The sequence below is a fragment of the Homalodisca vitripennis genome, chromosome 5 (assembly GCF_021130785.1).
Source record: "Homalodisca vitripennis isolate AUS2020 chromosome 5, UT_GWSS_2.1, whole genome shotgun sequence".
Classification (NCBI taxonomy): Eukaryota; Metazoa; Arthropoda; class Insecta; order Hemiptera; family Cicadellidae; genus Homalodisca; species Homalodisca vitripennis.
Window position 1 is genome coordinate 108,582,395 of NC_060211.1, and position 17,709 is coordinate 108,600,103.

The window sequence follows — 17,709 nt, forward strand, 5'->3', positions numbered from 1 at the left end:
GGAACGTCTGAAACTAGAAACACACACATTTTCATGTTACGTGAGCCTCTCTTCCACTTTTCGTAATCTAGATTCTGCACGCACAACATGTTGACTTCTACTTTTGTTATGTTAGCAGATGTGGAGAAACTTTGTGCACATCCTAGAAATCTGGAGCAAAAGATACACGGGCAACAACTTCGTGAACGAGAAATCAAATACTAGTATTAACTTTTGTTTAAAGTTATTTCCCCATACTTGTCCATTTACTTGGTTTCTTAGAAAATTATCTTAACATTAGAATACACGACAAATTCGATTACGTATTTTCACCTGCTGTAATATTTCTATGAATTTTATCTTATTTTACTGTAACCTGGACATGTTAACGACATCAGGGGCTCTCGCTATGTCTCAAAATGTATTGCGTCTGACGGTAAATTGTAGGGAAATGCAGCGGTATCAATATCTGAAAAGCCTTTCATAGTACTGCTTTTACCGCTTGTGGAATTTCTCAATTTATATCACACCTTCTGTTAAGAAAAGACCGAAGAACTGGATAACCACTGCGTCGTAAGGTACCTAAGTGTAGACTGGCCTAGCGTAGGTTTTTGTCTAACATACACAAATAAGTTCTGCAATGTTATGTAAATAAAGTAAATTCCATAATGGTATTTTCATTGAGTGTTAAAGTAGTATATTTTTAGTTTATATTAAATGTAAGAAGTACATTTGGACTCAATCTTTACCTGTTAAAAACTGAATTTTTGATCCGAATACAGTGGCTTGCGGCAGATTGTATTTATCTGAAATCTGATACAGTTTGGAATGGAATCTGAGTAGTTTTATTCGCTCATCGCACACAATGCACTCACCGTATTTGACGTCTACCTCCATGCCACACCGCACTGTTTGTTTATGAAGGTGGTTTTGAATAGAGTTGGGTCTAATTAGTGGTTAGGAACAGTGTGGTTAGTTTAATGAAGTTCCTTTTGCGTGGTTTCTGTTGGCAATTTAGAATCCCATTATGTTTCACAATTATCTAACTAGTCACATCTACCTATAAAATATATATTGTCCCTTTGTGATAATTTAGTAGAATAGTATTTATGTTCATGTAGGAAAGGTATCGGTAGGTATTCGTATGTTCACACCTTACTGAAATATAATTCGAGGCTTACACTATTAAAGATAAGTATTTTTCTGTACGCGTGTATATAGTTCATAAATAGCGAAACTGTTTTGACTAAACCAGCCGAAATAATTTTCAACTATTGGGCCAAAATATTAGATTGGTGGAATGAAAAGTACGAACAAGGTTTTGAGGCATATTTCTTGTGTAATATTATACAATTATCTAATGTAATAAAGGGCTGGATAAATATGGCGGGGAAGGGAGGAATTTAACTAGGTCAAGAGACGAATGGATCACAACGAATGTAATATAAGTGCACTGGGTTTACTGAAGTCCTTCCTGGAGATCAGTAACGAATTTCATCTATGCTTTTGCACTCTACAATATAGTATAGTATGCCTCCCCAACTGAAATCGGACTATTACGGTCTGATACATTCCAATTTGTCTTACGGTTTCACATTATACGACAGGTGCTCTAAATACAAATTTGAAAATGTATTTACAGCACATATATCTTGTCAGAATTCTGTCAACAACTAACTCTAGGGAAACGTGAAAAGATGCATTTAGGGAGCTATAAGTGTTCATTTTACCCTGTCTATGTATTCTGGAAGTCACCTGTACAATTTAGATGCATGTTGGTCTAAGGAAGAGATGTCCGCCAATATGAGACGAGAGGCAGGACCACTGGACAAGAAATTAACAAAACAAAACGGCAGCGTTTTAACTCGTCTCCAAGTGGCGTAATAATAATCCCTGAGATTATATAATTTTAATGATCCCAGACAATTACGAATCTCGATTAAAACACCTGGTGTTAAAGGCGTTTTGTTCATAATGAGCCGCTAGTATAAAAATACTTGAATATCATAATTATTAATGGTCAAAATAAAATCCCACTTCTGACATCGAAAACGATATCCAAAACAATATTGTTGGAGTTGTAATTACATATTATTATTAATTTGTAGTAGTATTGGCGAATGGTGTGCAATTATATGGTTATGTATGCAATGAAGAATATTATTTTTACTAGACGATAAAGATGCTTAATAATTTTGTAAATTGTCATGTTTCTCTCGAAACATGGTTACTAGATTAAAACAATCTACAGGGTCTTCCTGCCAGTTAACAGGAGGTTCCATGTACCCCAGTACATATCTATTTAGACTATAAGGAGTTAAAGAATAAATAGTAATAACAATAGCAACACCGATTATCTTATTACACATAATTAATATGTTACTCTGTGGTAGCAAACTCCAATAGCTGAAGCCCCTGACATACTTGTCCTCTGCGCTCAGCCTAGATAACATTTCTGCAAGATTAAACCAATATATTGTTTAGAAACAATTTTAAGCAAATCCTCATGGAGACAAACCTAAACACCACCACAAGAAATAAATCTGAATAATTGACAGATGCAATCACTGTTGTATTTAGAGTTTATTTTAAAAACACGACTGATCCTTCTTGAAATCGGATCATAGTCTGTCTGTCCGTCTGTGGGACGATTCTTGATAGAAAGGTCCTGGAGACTTGAAATGTAATATATTCCTCTTTATCCAAGGAAATACAATAACATTAATTGTATTTCCTTTCAAACAATAGATAAAACAATCTCTAAAATTAAGAGTCAAAGATACAAGATCAGCCCGTCTGTCTGTCCATTTGTGTGATAACTCTCTCTTTGCGTGCTATCGAGCCCTTTTTATACTCCGTTGTATCGGTTCATTTAGTTTTATGTGGAATGAGGGGGTTAGCACGGTGAGAACCCACATTAATTAATGACATGAGCCGAACTGATCAAAACAGTCAAGTGTAAACCGATTGTTGACAAGTCGCCTATTTACTCCCCCTCCCCCCAAAGTGTAAATGCGGGCAGGAATCGCATCAAACGTTTTATTTTTTATTTACTGATGTAATGCTGTTTGTTACAGTCATTATATACACGCGAAGGTTGGATTACGATAGTATACACAGTATTATATACGTATGATTATTTCGTACATATTATAAGTGAATGTTTTGGAGTTTCAATCGTTTGAAATAAACGAAAATGAAGTAAAATTTTCTGTAATTCATTTCATGCATGAAGAAATCTAATTGAAACTATCGTCAAGTTTAGCACTAAAACAGCAATGTATTGTATTTTGCTAAACTTGACGATAGTTTCAATTAGATCCCTTTATGCTGAATGTTAAACAGCAATCAGTCAATAATAATATCATTGTTTGCCAGAAAACTACCATCATGGCTATCCAATTTCAAGACCGAATTAAAGTAATACAAAGTTTTCTAATTATCGTATACTTCAGTTGTTCAAAAATTTTTTAAAAATTTCAAATTATCAAAAAAGTATTTTTTTAAATCATTTTCCAAGAACGAGTTTTAAATTTATTTTATTGCTACTACAGAATGACTATTACCAACGTTTACGTATACACCCGTATTTCATAATTGTTTACATAACCATTTGTTTTGTAGCTTTAGTGGGGTGCCATGTATATGTAATAAAGTTTGTTTACTGTCACTAGAAGAAAACTTATAATTCTTTTTCCCACAATAACTTCATTTCATAAGCACGGTCACCGCCTAAATGCTGAAATATTTTCTAAACAAATTAGTAAGCCATAAAATCTATCTCTGAAAAACTAACTGTAAGCTGAAAAGAATTACATGAATTTTTGTTTAGACTTTTAATAATTTAAAATAACCCTTGCGTGAAGCTCTATGACACTGCAGAACACTCTTTGGCACTACATGATAAAACTATTACCTCTCTACAATTAAACAGTAAAACAACTTATCCGAATTATCGTTACTGTTGCACTAGGGCTCTCCAGAGGTCCGAATAACTGTTCCCGTGAGTTATTTTCTGCGATCATTACTTTCCCATCTGTCGGGTCCTTATACTTGCATATTTTCAAATCCATAACTCTAGATATCCCTTTGAGTAAGAGGCTTCATTAAGGCTCAGCCAACTCGCTGAATATCTTCATGAAATATTGTGGTACAATTCATATTTACAATTGTTATCACTAAGAATACACACATTGTGTTACAGTATTACAATTTTTTCTTTTGGCTAAAATATTGCAAACAGACGAAGATCACATATGAGATATTTATTTGATATTGTGAAATTTTAAATATATCTCTCCAAAACTCGTATTAAAAAAAAGCAATTCTAAACTTAAATAGAAATCCTTTACATAATCACATAAATAATTGAAACTGCTTTTGAACTAGCTACCCAACTAAAGCGTTCGCATGGTTGACATTCACAAATGGGATTTTGATAAAAACACAAAATCTAGTCAGTGACAAATCCTTAAAGGAATGAAAGCTCTAGGTAGTACAAGATTAAGGGCACCTTGAAGTACAGCTGTAAAACTCAAATAAAGTGGCCGTAAAACCACCAAGTGGCGTTTATCGCAGAAATTCCAGGAACTCTGGTTTGTTATTGTAGCAAGTTGCCGTTTATGCTAAACCCTGCAGGCTTATCTTTTCAGTAAATCAAAAAATAAAATGTTCAAAATATGTGATCTCACATGGATATCCAATAGATAGTATACACGTTTATGCATATATTTTTATTTCAAATTTAGTAGTATTTGTAAAAAAAATTGTTTTTATACATCATCATTTAATAATTACATAAAACCAACAACTTAAATCTGATAAATATGCAATTTAACTACTTTTATAATCATCTGTATATAATGCTAGCATGTGCCTATGGCTTTTCACGCAATGTTATGCTGAATGACAGGGTTAACGTGTTTGGTCTTTTTTAAATATCATAACAAACATAAGATAAATTATTTTATCTTAAACTGGAAAATGTTCATATCTCATGGTCCATTTTAGAATGATTGACCTTAAGTTAAAACAACAGTGTTTATAGGCCCTGAAGTTGAAGAATATCAATAAAATAAATAAAGTCCAAAAAATCCAATACCTTTACTGATTCCATTATATTTGATTTAATAACTTCAACTATTTTAGTACCTTCAACTTTTAAAAAAGGAAAGAGTTTTTGAAAGAATAGTTTTTATATGGCTGACTATTATTACTAATATTTTTATGTTTAAAACAGTTTAGTTTCTTATAATAGTTTTTAAAATAAAGTTGGAAAGACCTTGACTCGAAACTTGTAATCTAGGTCGCAATCATCATAAGTACCAGACTTGACGATTTAGTTGGAGCCTTTATAAGAGTTGTACTTTGTCACAAGAATGCTCTCGTCTGAGCAGCTGAGCCGGGTTGATCCACCGCCAGTCTTCGACTTGCGGATTAAATTCATATTTTGAACAAAAAGAGGTAGAAAAGAGCTTGACCTTTTCACGTCAACTTATGTATGATAAAATGCTTGGTTATAATAAGATATTCGAATAGATTTTTTTAATGTGTAAAATTAACATTCAAGGACTTTCTTACATTTGACGAGATGCCCTATTTGCAGATGATTATGCTAATTCACAAAGAACTAGGTTCTACCTCCAGTGCGGTGTAGTGTCAAGATTTTGGTTGGATTCCGTATTCTACTCCTAAAACATAAAATTGTTTCTAGGAAGCTAAGTGGGCTTAGAACAACATATATTGTTGATTAAACTCTCCAGAATTTTGATCTGTTACGTAATTTGGTACTGTTTTGAGGCATGTTTATCGTTTTGTCATCATCACATCAGTATCGAAGGTAATGCCGCAGAACGGAAATTAGAAATACTTTCTAATCTTGCTTAAACTAAATACTGGTTTTCTTGGTTTATGTATCATGCAGCTCTTAAGCTAGTTATAACATAAAAAGTTTGTTTAGAAATTAACGGAACCTACAAAAGACTTGCATATATCAATCTTTTATTGAAAGTTAAGTTATGCGAATTCTAATAATGTAAACGAATTCATTAGAAACAGTTATTTGACAGGCATTTTTCTTTCAGCAAGAAGACAATTTAATTCATTGTACATATGTGTAAATGAAATAGCCATAACACAAAATATGATATACTGATAAGCGTGCTTGTCTGACAAGGAGCACGATGCCCTTATTCGATTCCTGCAGATCCGTTTTCTGCATAGATTATATAAAACGTCATATATACTGTGCACATAGATCATAAAAATAGTATGTAAGAAATTTCTGACTTGACATATTAAAATTTAAAGTGAAAGATTCATGAAGCTGCAATATTACATATGGTGACAGCAAAAATAAGATTAATAGACTCGCATGTTTAGCCCCGGAGGGACGTGTAGCATTGTGCACCGTTACCTCTGGAGTACTCTCGGCTGCATTCATGGTTGGTTTTAATGAATGCGGTTCTTTACTAATTCTAACTATATTCTAAACTAGGTTTAGTTACGAACTTTTCCGTCAATTTGAGTGATTTACACAACTACGTGTCTTGAATTGTAATTAACTAATCGTAGTCATGCATTTGTACATTGGTAAGTTTAATGCTTATACTGCAATTGTTCGGTGCTATGAAAAATCTAAGTAACAATATATCTATTATATATAACTCATCAATGATATAATTATATAATTGACTTTTTATTTATAAAAATAAGACAATTACTATAAGAATAAAATGGATTAAAACTCAGAACAGAAGATTTTGTATACCCGCACTATTTATGAGTTAAAGAACAAAACTAACTTTACCAAACAAAACTTCTGCCACATAAACCCCATATGGATGCAAGGTCAAAGCTTGGTGAGTCAAAGCTTGATCTTATAAATTTTTCTGTCTGTATATATTTTTGGTTTGATATTAATAACTCGTAAACAGAGAATTTCGTATGAAATCAGACATGAAATGCACGGGCATTGGGATTTCACCTGGGCGTTAATAATAATCGAAATTTTAAAACTGTATGGAACCTCTAAAAAACTTTATCTTGAAGATAAATTGTGTGTTGTACTCTATTCTTAAGATCAAACTTTGAATAGCTTAGAAAATGAAGTTTTATTGCTATTGTATTGTTAAGATTTATCTAGTCCATATCTAGTTACTTAGTAGTTGAACTCTTAAGTAAATTTGTCTGTTAGAGACTATTTTTTTTGTTTCCTGTTATTTTCTTACACTTATATTCCAGCTGTTAGGAATAAATTTCAATCTTTTTGTTTGCCCACTTTTTTGACTACATTAAAAAAAGTAACAAATCATAACTTACACTTACTTGGGTAATCTATTGTATTTATGGGTTACATACGTCTATTTTGATGCAAAGTATTACTAATAGCTAATAAAAACATTTCACTCGGGTAGTATTAAAGTTTTTGTACGTTGAAAAACTTGGGTTTTAATATTACATAAAACGAAAAATAGCAACAAATGTTTAAATAGACAACCATTATTTCCCAAAAAGGTTTGGTTGTTATAGGATGGAGAAAACTGACTTTGGATAATGGACGTTCACTATGTAATTAACGCGAAATTTTATGTATATTAACTTAAATATGATTTAAAAAATCACTAAAGATTACTTTCTTCAGTTAATTGGCATACAGGTGTAAGCTTTAGGTTCGTAAATTGTTGGATTATGTATATTTATATGTATTTGGTTCGTATGTCGGTTTGGGCGGAATTTAAAATGTGTAGTTTTAACTGATCACTATTATTAATATTATAATCTTGGTACTAACCGAGCTACTGTAGTGGAACTGACCCACTTTTATAAGGTACAAATTTTAGAAGTTATTTTGAGTAATAAATACATTTCATTTCATTCTGTGTATAGAAATTAAAAGGAAATTGCCACATTATATCCATACTTGAGTGAAAAATTACTAAATGACTGTATTTAGTATTACAATATGTATACATCTGTCTATATACAAGGTGAACAATTTTGATGTGAAATTAAGAAAAAATTGCAGCGCATCCTAGATACAAACATCTAAACAATAACTTAGGTCTACAGATAAAAAACTAAACAAACAGTATACGGTACATAAACACTGCACTAAACACTATTGTCTCTAACAATCTGTCCCATAAATTTAATTTACTATGCAAACGAACACAATGAAGTTAACACTTAGTAAAAAATAAAAACAGTAAACTAGAGCCCTTCTAACAATCGAGGGATAAACGGTGTGAAATGAGTTTAACACACAATCTTGGAATTATCTGTCTCATCCACACACTTGCTGTACACACCTACTTCATTATTCTATTTTCATAATGTATGGACTTAAAATAATTGTGCATAATTATGCATTTAATACTTGAACGGTGTGGATTTCAAATTCCACATTAATCTTATGTGATAATTACTTAATAAATATTTTTAGAAACAAGTACATACATCCTGTATATCCCACTAATATTGTAAATGCGAAAGTTTGAATGTTGGGATATTTGGATGTTTGGAGGTTTGTCCTCGAATCACGCTGAAATTGCTATACGGATTGTGCTGAAATTTGGAACAGGTATAGCTTTTGGTTTGAATAACATTTAGAGTGCTTTTTACCACCCATAACACATTCATTTCACCAAATAAAGTCGAACTCAAATTGAAAAATTTGTTTGTTTATATTCGTAATAACGTTATCTTAATTCAAATTAAACTGGCACTAAACAGCTGTTGACAGCTATAGTTCGACAAACTTTTCTGAAACATCTGTTTACATTTCAATTTTATCAATAATAAGTAAACACAGATAGTAAATAAAACATTAATATATAAATTTTACTCCAGATTGCGCCAGTGACGAATTAAAATCATCTAATTCATTAAATATTGTTATAAAATTAACCTTAATGAACAAAGTTATGAATGTTTTCACATTAAGTTACTTTAAACTGGTGGGCTTTCCTTGACATTATGATATTACATTTTAACAATGGCTTACGGAAAAAACAGAGAAATGAATACTAACATCCCTTAACGATTCATTCTTCCCCTGGCTACAGTCCAAAAAAACAAGTGTAACGCAAAACTTTAATAACGATTATTTTGGAATGTTGCATAACCTTAATAAGGATTTCCCCCTTATACCGGAAGTACATGAGAAGTAGGTAGGACTTCCCCCTAGGCCGTAATAGGCTTTTCAGTCCTAGCAAACTCAAACTCAACTATGCCAACACGATTTTGACCAAAATATATTTCCGAGAACTAGGTATATAATCGAACTATATAGTATTTTAATCGAGGCAATATGGCAATGCTAACCTGTGACATAGTAGGTAAGTGAATTTAAACGAAGTAAACGGTTTTAAGTAAGCACTTTTTAACCGAAGTAGGCATCTCGGTCCTATGTAAGTATATATATATTTTTTCTTCGTCAGATCAACAAGGCAAACTCTACTATGGTACTGGAAATATCTTAGACTTGAAATATATGACAAGGACTGGAAATATACGCTTTTTGACCAAAATGTTTCCGACACCTGTGTGATCCGAGATTTGTGTTTTCTTGATCGGGATTACAAGGCAGATTCAGCTGTGACGTTATGTTATATAATTAATTAGAACGAGAAATGCTCCTACACGTGCCAAACATGATATAATAATTAAGTTAAACCTCTGATACTATTTACCACGAACTTAAATAATATCTACCTGTTGTATGCCTTCTTACGTTTTAAAATGTTTGTAAAGGAATCCCATCATATTACATCATAATTGCTTTTTCTTGTATAGGACTTCGGTTCTAAAAATTGCGTGCGAAGCCGCTGGGGTATATATATATATATATTATATTATATATATATATATATACATATATATATATATATATATATATTCTATTTCAAATTGTGCGTATTCATCGTCAGCAGTTTCAAGTACGAGTTAACGCGGGATAACGAGGTCACAGAACTGGTCTGCTGTTGTTGGAAGATAGCAGCAATAAAAGCCGTAATATCCACATCTATTTGCCCGCGTATATAGCGTTCCATGCACCCGTTGTGAGTTAACGTTGCCTTTGAAGCCAATCTCCACCTCTAAACATAAAGCTTTGAAACGCAACGGTACAGGAAGTGCTGAATATCAACAACTAAAAGTGGAAGCGCCTAGTTACTAAAAACTAGAGGAACTGGGTATTACGAACTGTGGTGTCTAGACTAAACAGATGTATATTTGTATTAACAGGAATTTCTATTTGACTGAAAACATCTCCAATTAGTTCTAAAACACTTTGTGAAGTTACAAAAATGTAACTGTCTACATCAAAGATATTTTGGCTTGTTAAACGTAAAAAAAGAATATATATATATATATATATATATATATATATATATATATATTCTTTTTCGAAGTTAAAATGCTAATATCGAAGTAATGTTTCTTAGTGAGATTCATTTTGATATGTTCCTTATTAAGTTAAAGTTATATTACAGCCAAGTAGAACAATAATTCTATATTTTAAGTTAGGAAGTGACGTCGTCTGGACATTTTCAGGTTATGTCAGAAACATTACCTTAATGTTCATTAATAGATCGGTAACAAATAACTTAATCGCGATTTTCTATTCAGTTGATGTTAACTTTTTATATTAATTTAAGAGTGAAGAGCCGAGTTGCATTCTCAGTAAACAAACTTGATGTTCATCTACACTAATATTATAAAGAGCAAAACTTTGTTTGTATGTTTGTATGGAATGAATAGGCTCAAAAACTTCTGGACCGATTTAAAAAATTCTTTCCCCATTCGAAAGCTACATTATCAACGAGTAATATAGGCTATATTTTATTTTGTAAAAAATAGGATTCCGTAAGATATTTGGGTTTTTCGGACACAAGTGAAAATAATGAAATATATAGAGTAAAAACACACACCCCCCCCCCCATAAGAAAAACTCGTCACCATCTGCGCTAGATTTGGCGGGGATTGCAATGGGAGGGTATCAAAAGAGTAATTATATTGCCATAAGGAAAAGTAGATAAAGAGACTAAAAGCCGTTATTTTAAGCAAAATACCTATTTAGTTTTCATAAAGTTGGCAGACGCAATTTTATAACTGTTATCTACGTCCGGTTTTAAAGTAAATTAATAAATAAATTTAACAAAGCAAATAAGCTTATGCCTGTATATATATATATATATATATATATATATATATATATATATATATATATATATATATATATATATATATATATATATATATATATATATATATATATATTCCCAGTTCACTAATCGCCAGAATCCACTTAGCCCACAGCACAATATCACTAGAATCTGATATTGGATTATATTTTCTGTGGATTATAAAAAAACTGAGTCATTTTTATTTTACTCACAAATGTCAAATTATATCATTTGATATAAAATTCAACACAAGTTATCACAAACATTAAATATTATTTGCCATATGTGAGTAAAATAAGAATGACTCAGTTATTTATAATCGAAAAAATTTGAAATACACAGATTATGGTGATATTGTGATATTCACTAATGTGGGAGATCAGGTTGGACCACATGTCCTCATATTGGTAGACGAACACTTCTGTAGATATGCTTGAGCTGAATAGTACTATGCGTTATCCACACTTAGAGGTCCACCCGCAGTGTACCGTCAATGGTAATACTAGGTCTCATCACCGGAACGTTGTTCCAGTGTCACTTTCACTGTGTTTCATATTTCTTTGTTCCCACAATTTGAGAATTGATATTGCTATTAGTATCTATTAGTATAGAATCTAACTTGTTTATTTGCCTTTATTGGTTTTGTACAACGTAGAAGGTTTAGATAATAAGAAAATAATTTTAGTATAACAACCGTATTAATATTGAAGGATTGGTGTAAAACATTTTATTAAATTGAGTAAATCAGTCTAACTTAATATTCTCCGTTGTGGTTTCTGAAGATACGATTTATGATATTTATTTTCCGTTTCAGAGGTAAAATTAGTTATAAAAGCAATTTGTGAGGGTTTTTAATAGCTTTCTCATCAGGGCTGCGGCGCCGCCAGACCTTCGCGCGAACTTTGAATAATGATGGCTGAAGCATTTTTCTTCATCACCGTCGACATTGTGTAATAAGCCAGGTTTCCATCCAGAATTGGATAGTAAATAAACATTAATCATATTGAAAGTCTTCCAATTTTTAAATGAAGCTGACTTTATACTGTAATAAGAGTTTTTCCGTTTCAATAAAGTTGGATATGTTGTATGTAGAAAGTTATATTTTTTCTTCAAGATTTTTTAGATGATAAAGATTTGAGATCATGTAAGGTATGCTTGATATAAAGAAATAACACGAGAGAGACAATTAAATATTATTGAGACATCTTGTTCATAACACTTACCTGGGCTCCAATATTCTATGTGAATTGAATTAAAATCGATTAAATTAAATCTTTATCATAATAATTTTAAATTTAAAAACTTGTTTTGATATTTTGTTATCAAGTTTTGCAATTCATACAAACATACTTTAATTCGTATGAAATTGTGAATACAAATGTTTTACAAATCAAATTAAAATCTACTTTCATTGGATCCGCTCTAAGGATTTCCGTCATTAAATTAAATCTATGAAAATTCTTAATACAAGAATAAGTACGCCATTTCACGTGTTACGTAAGAGAGTTCGGTTAGGTTTTGTATGGAAAAAATTGAAGTCTGTAGCACATTTTATTAGGATGCATGTACTATTATACGTCACATGTTAAGATTTCATACGATTGTAGTCAATTTTTTAGCAAATATATTTACTCTACGATTTTTTCGGTGCCATCATAAGACCATTGTACACGTGTTCGCTAACGCTCACCCAAATTCCATTAAGTTCGTTCTCGATACATATCTCGATCTCTTAATATCATACGCACAAACACTTAGACAACTACATTATAAAAGATTAAATTAAATAACTACACACCGTAAATGTTATTTTAAACCAGAATATTTATTTACTGTCAATATTATCCATTCACTTTCAACTACAGTAATAAACTGACGTCAATTGTCGCTAATGTGATTGTGTTGCCAAAACAAACCCCGCCAGAAAGATAAACGAGAAGTACAATGATTCGGGAAGATCCAAATTCAATGTTATTCCTAAAGTTTCCTTTAACTGCTAACAGAATGGTCTAACTAATTTCGTTCAGGGATTCCGGAACGATCCCATCACAAGTTTGAGCGAGTTTGAAGTTTCCCTCTGTACATCGCAGGGATATTGATGGAAAGATAAATTATCGTTCAGTAACCGAGATACGCCTCACTCAACGTCCCTTGTGGATGTTCAGTATGATTATCAATTGTAACTTGAACAAAGATTAATTACCATTGTAATCTATATGTAAGTCCTTTATGTGAAAACCTAAATAATTAAAATTAATAGCTCGTGGCAACTTTCTAAACAAGAACATTAATTATGTTGGAACTTTCCTGGTGTATCATGTCAGCTATCAAAGCAATTGCAGGAAAACACATTTAGTAGTGTAAAACGATGCAGTGGTGGTATATAAAAAAATAAGGACACTAAAAAAATTAAAAAATGTACAAACCAATTCCTGGATAGTACAAAATAATGCTGGTAATATCTCTGGGGTAGTGTGAACTATGAACTTACTTTTGTGAAAATATTCACTATGGGACAACATATACAGTTCTGGCAAGTTTTATTGAATGGCTGCCGTGAAACCCACTTTCATGTGAGATATGGGATCAAATTTTTGGAATACCTTTAAGGAAAAACCAAAGGCCCTACAATACCGGATTCAAATTTAAATTAGTGTTACAGGAAAGCGATGTATTTGGCTTAATCTTATTTTCACCCCGAAAATATTTAAGGAAGCAGAAGTGGGAGGTTTTGTATAGTTTCTATTTCGACAGAATATCTCTCAAATATAAGCATCAATTTAAGGTAGTCCATATAAACCTTTTAAGTAAGGTATTTAATTTTCAACTGATTAAACTTTGTACCCATGAAAGATGAAAACTCGTTTTGTAAAAAAATAAATGCTTAACAGACTTTGTGTGTGTTTGGAATAAATTATTTAAAAATCACATCTAGTCAAATCGTTATAACAATTACATAATGTATTTAAAAATCACCATAAACAAACTGCTTTCTATTTATAAATTCAATATTCATGGATAGCGCTGCCTTGTATCGATATACTCCCCGATTTATCCTGGGAATTGACAGTTGGCGTGCGGCTCTTTGATAAATGGAGTTTTGTTTTTCCAAGACCGATTTATAGATTTATTATCAGCGATCGCGTGCATATTTTTAGAAAATAATCAATCAAGTCTCTCGAACAAAGCACAAAGTCACGTCAAGAGAGTCTCACTCGTAAACGTCATGGCACGTCAAGTAAACGAGGAGTCTCGGTTATATCATGTGAGAGAAACTCCAGACAGTTGCATTGTTTATTGTCACACATCTTCTGTGTCGTGCTGAAGAAGATATTACCAAGTTTCCCTTGCTGTCTACGTTAATAAACATCCACGCTCTTGATACCATGGCAACAAACAACCTCTTTCCATAAACAAAACATACTATATTGGATGTATATTACTGTTTTAGTTTTATTAATTATTGTATATTGCTATATTAGTTGATAACCAGGAGCCAAGTTCAGAGAGATTTTATTCATTGATCTGTATATTTGCTGGAAATTAGGATGTACTTATCCAATACAAATATAATATAGCCAAAGGCTTGAAGCTAAGTTTTATTTTGTAGATATTAAAATAATAATGCAGGATTTTTATTTTTATTAATTTTAAAGTAATTAAACTAATATTTAAATAATATATTTTCCTGTTTATTTACACTTTTCTTGGTTACCTTTTAAGAAAACCACATGTCTTGATAGCGATATAATATAATAAAACACTCATATTTAAAGGGTTTAAACTTTACTTCCAAACAACGCAAAAACAAAACCGCATCTTTACCATAACCAGGGTGCAGGAACTCGGGACTCAGTTGTTGCCACCCTTAGGGAAAACTATCATGTTAAATTACCTGTCCAAGAAGAACATTTTAAAACCACATAGAACACATGTAAGTTTAACGATTTGTCTCGATACTGGGCTCATTTTTATTCTCTCAAGTTCCCCCAACACGGGTGCATATCGATGGCATGGTTAAAATTCAGCTTTGGCGTATGATCCACCGTACAGGGATTTATTTAATCTTATAAGTTTAAGATTCCATCATTTCAATGTATATCTTGTATAATATGGTCAAAATTTTTATCCATATTTAAAAGTTAAATAAAAAGTATTCTTTCAAATTCTAACACGTTAAATAAACTCCAGAGCTATAAATCTATAAACGTATACTGAGTTTCTCTCCACCATCTCACTTGTCAAATTGCAAGATATATTTATCGAACATGACGAACCTTGATTCGACCGAGCAAACATGCAACAAGCATCGAAAGCATTTCTAAATCCTCTTAGAATCGGTGGGCGCAAAGGAATGCCGAGCTCAGGAATTTCATCTCGCAGTGAACGCTTCAACCAGACTGCAGAGGACGTCATGAATCGAATACTTCGTAATTTGATTATATTACCAGTGTTATTCTAACAGAATATAATGCACAACTTGTTCATTTTTAAATGCTGACATAATAAATCAAGAAAATTACATAGATATAAAACAGTAATTTTAGATGTCGGTTTCGTGAATGAAGAACAAAAGTATGTTTTTGCTATAATATACACAATCAGTATAAATCAGTATAATCAGTATAATCAGTCACCCCGGTATAAATACAAATTTTAAAACAAAGGAAAAGTTATTTGTCTCATTTTAACATTTGGTTCCAAACGCCACCACTTGTAGTGTACGGTATTTAAGAAAGTAGCCAGAAAAAACTTTGGGAGGGACGGGAATCAGACAACTGATATTTTTGCGTAGTAAATAGAGATTGTGACCCCATTTTGTTCCTTCAAAATGTTATTGACTCGTTTTTTGTTGAGAACGATCTTTCAGCAGTACATGTCAGTAATACAGGATTATTAAATAATAATAATAATAATAATAATAATAATCGTTTACTAACAAAGTAATTTAAGAAATTTAAAATTTGGGGAGATTCGGACCCCTTGGACCCCCTCGCTGGCAACTTTCTTGTAGTTATTTAGCGTTAATTTATATATCCTAATACAATTATATTATTTCAAAATTACTTATTAACATTTTGTTGCTAAATTGAATATTGCGCATGCAGATTATATCTGAAACTATATTATGCACTGTTAAATGTAACAAATTGTACAATCTTCAGAAAAATTGTAAAAATTGAGACCACTATCAAAATTATCAAACTAGTAACTTGAAAATGGATGTTTTTATTGTTTGAAGATAATCAAAGTCATCCTAATTTTAAAATACTGACATCTTTACTTTGTAACTGTCGTCTAATTTCAAGTTACAGAGAATTGTGATGATAGGATGAAAGTCTTCGTAGGTATTTTTGAAATGGGAAACTTTTATCGGTGGAACTTAGGTTCGGGGAAAACAAATTCTCTATTGATACTGTGAACAGCCCAGTAAAAAATTATAAAACCAGAGGCAGGCTTTTACCAACACAAATAGATATAATCTTGTACTTTTTCGTAATAAATGGATGTTATGCATTAATAAGTTACGTGCAAGTATTTGATATTTTATATATATATATATATATATATATATATATATATATATATATATATATATATATATATAGATATTCATAAAACTATAATTGATTTAAATCTAATCTCAAATGTTTCTCGGTGTATTATATATTTAACCCTGCTGAATACCCTATATTATTGAGCTGCCTGAATGTCTGAAAAACCTGAGAAAACCTGATACGAAGCGAGACTTATCTTCTCTCTTTCCAGTTTTTGTTACAAAAAGGAGAGAAACATCTCTTCCCTTTCTCATGGGCCATTGACCTATGCGACTATCGTATCAAAAAGTGCAACGGTCACGGACAGGACACGCATATAAATAAAGTTTAAGTCTGAGTAGGTATGAACTGGCTTATCTAAATATCTATATAGGCATGAGTACTACCTATATATGGCATATTAGATTGACGAATACTTTACAGTTTTATGTTGTTAAAATTAACTATGAACATATTATTAAATAACATTTTGGAAACACCTAAAATTAAAACTTCGCTTGCAAACCCACAATATAATTTAAGAGTAAAATGTATTTATTTTCGAGTGTGTTTGGGCCCTGTAAGATAAATGTCCCATAACCAACACATGCCGCATGTCCGAGAGGATCGATACAGTCGCATACAAACCTGTATAGAGCCCTTTAAACTTTCCATTAGGGACGCCCCCCTCTGGTTACACTGTTTGTACAGAAACTCATCAGTGATTTGCAACTGGGAAGTGTATTGTGGTCCACTGCATGAAATACCAGAAACTGATCGATACATGAAAACATCTATAGTGGATTTTTACAATACTAAGGCGAATACAATTTTAAATAAGTTATAAACCATTAGTATAGGTACATTTACAATTAATAAAATATATTATTTTCATTATTTTATAAAATAATTAATCTACTTCGTATTCTGAATTAATTGAATTTTTTGTAATTTTTCCTTAGAAGTTGGAATTGAAACTATTTTAGTATTTTAGGACATTTGCTATC

The 17,709-nt window shown here is 31.7% G+C and overlaps 1 protein-coding gene across 1 annotated transcript in view; it reads left to right on the forward strand.

The window, feature by feature from the left end:
- Positions 1-17,709, forward strand: part of LOC124362691 — a 171,640-nt gene that overhangs the window by 310 nt on the left and 153,621 nt on the right.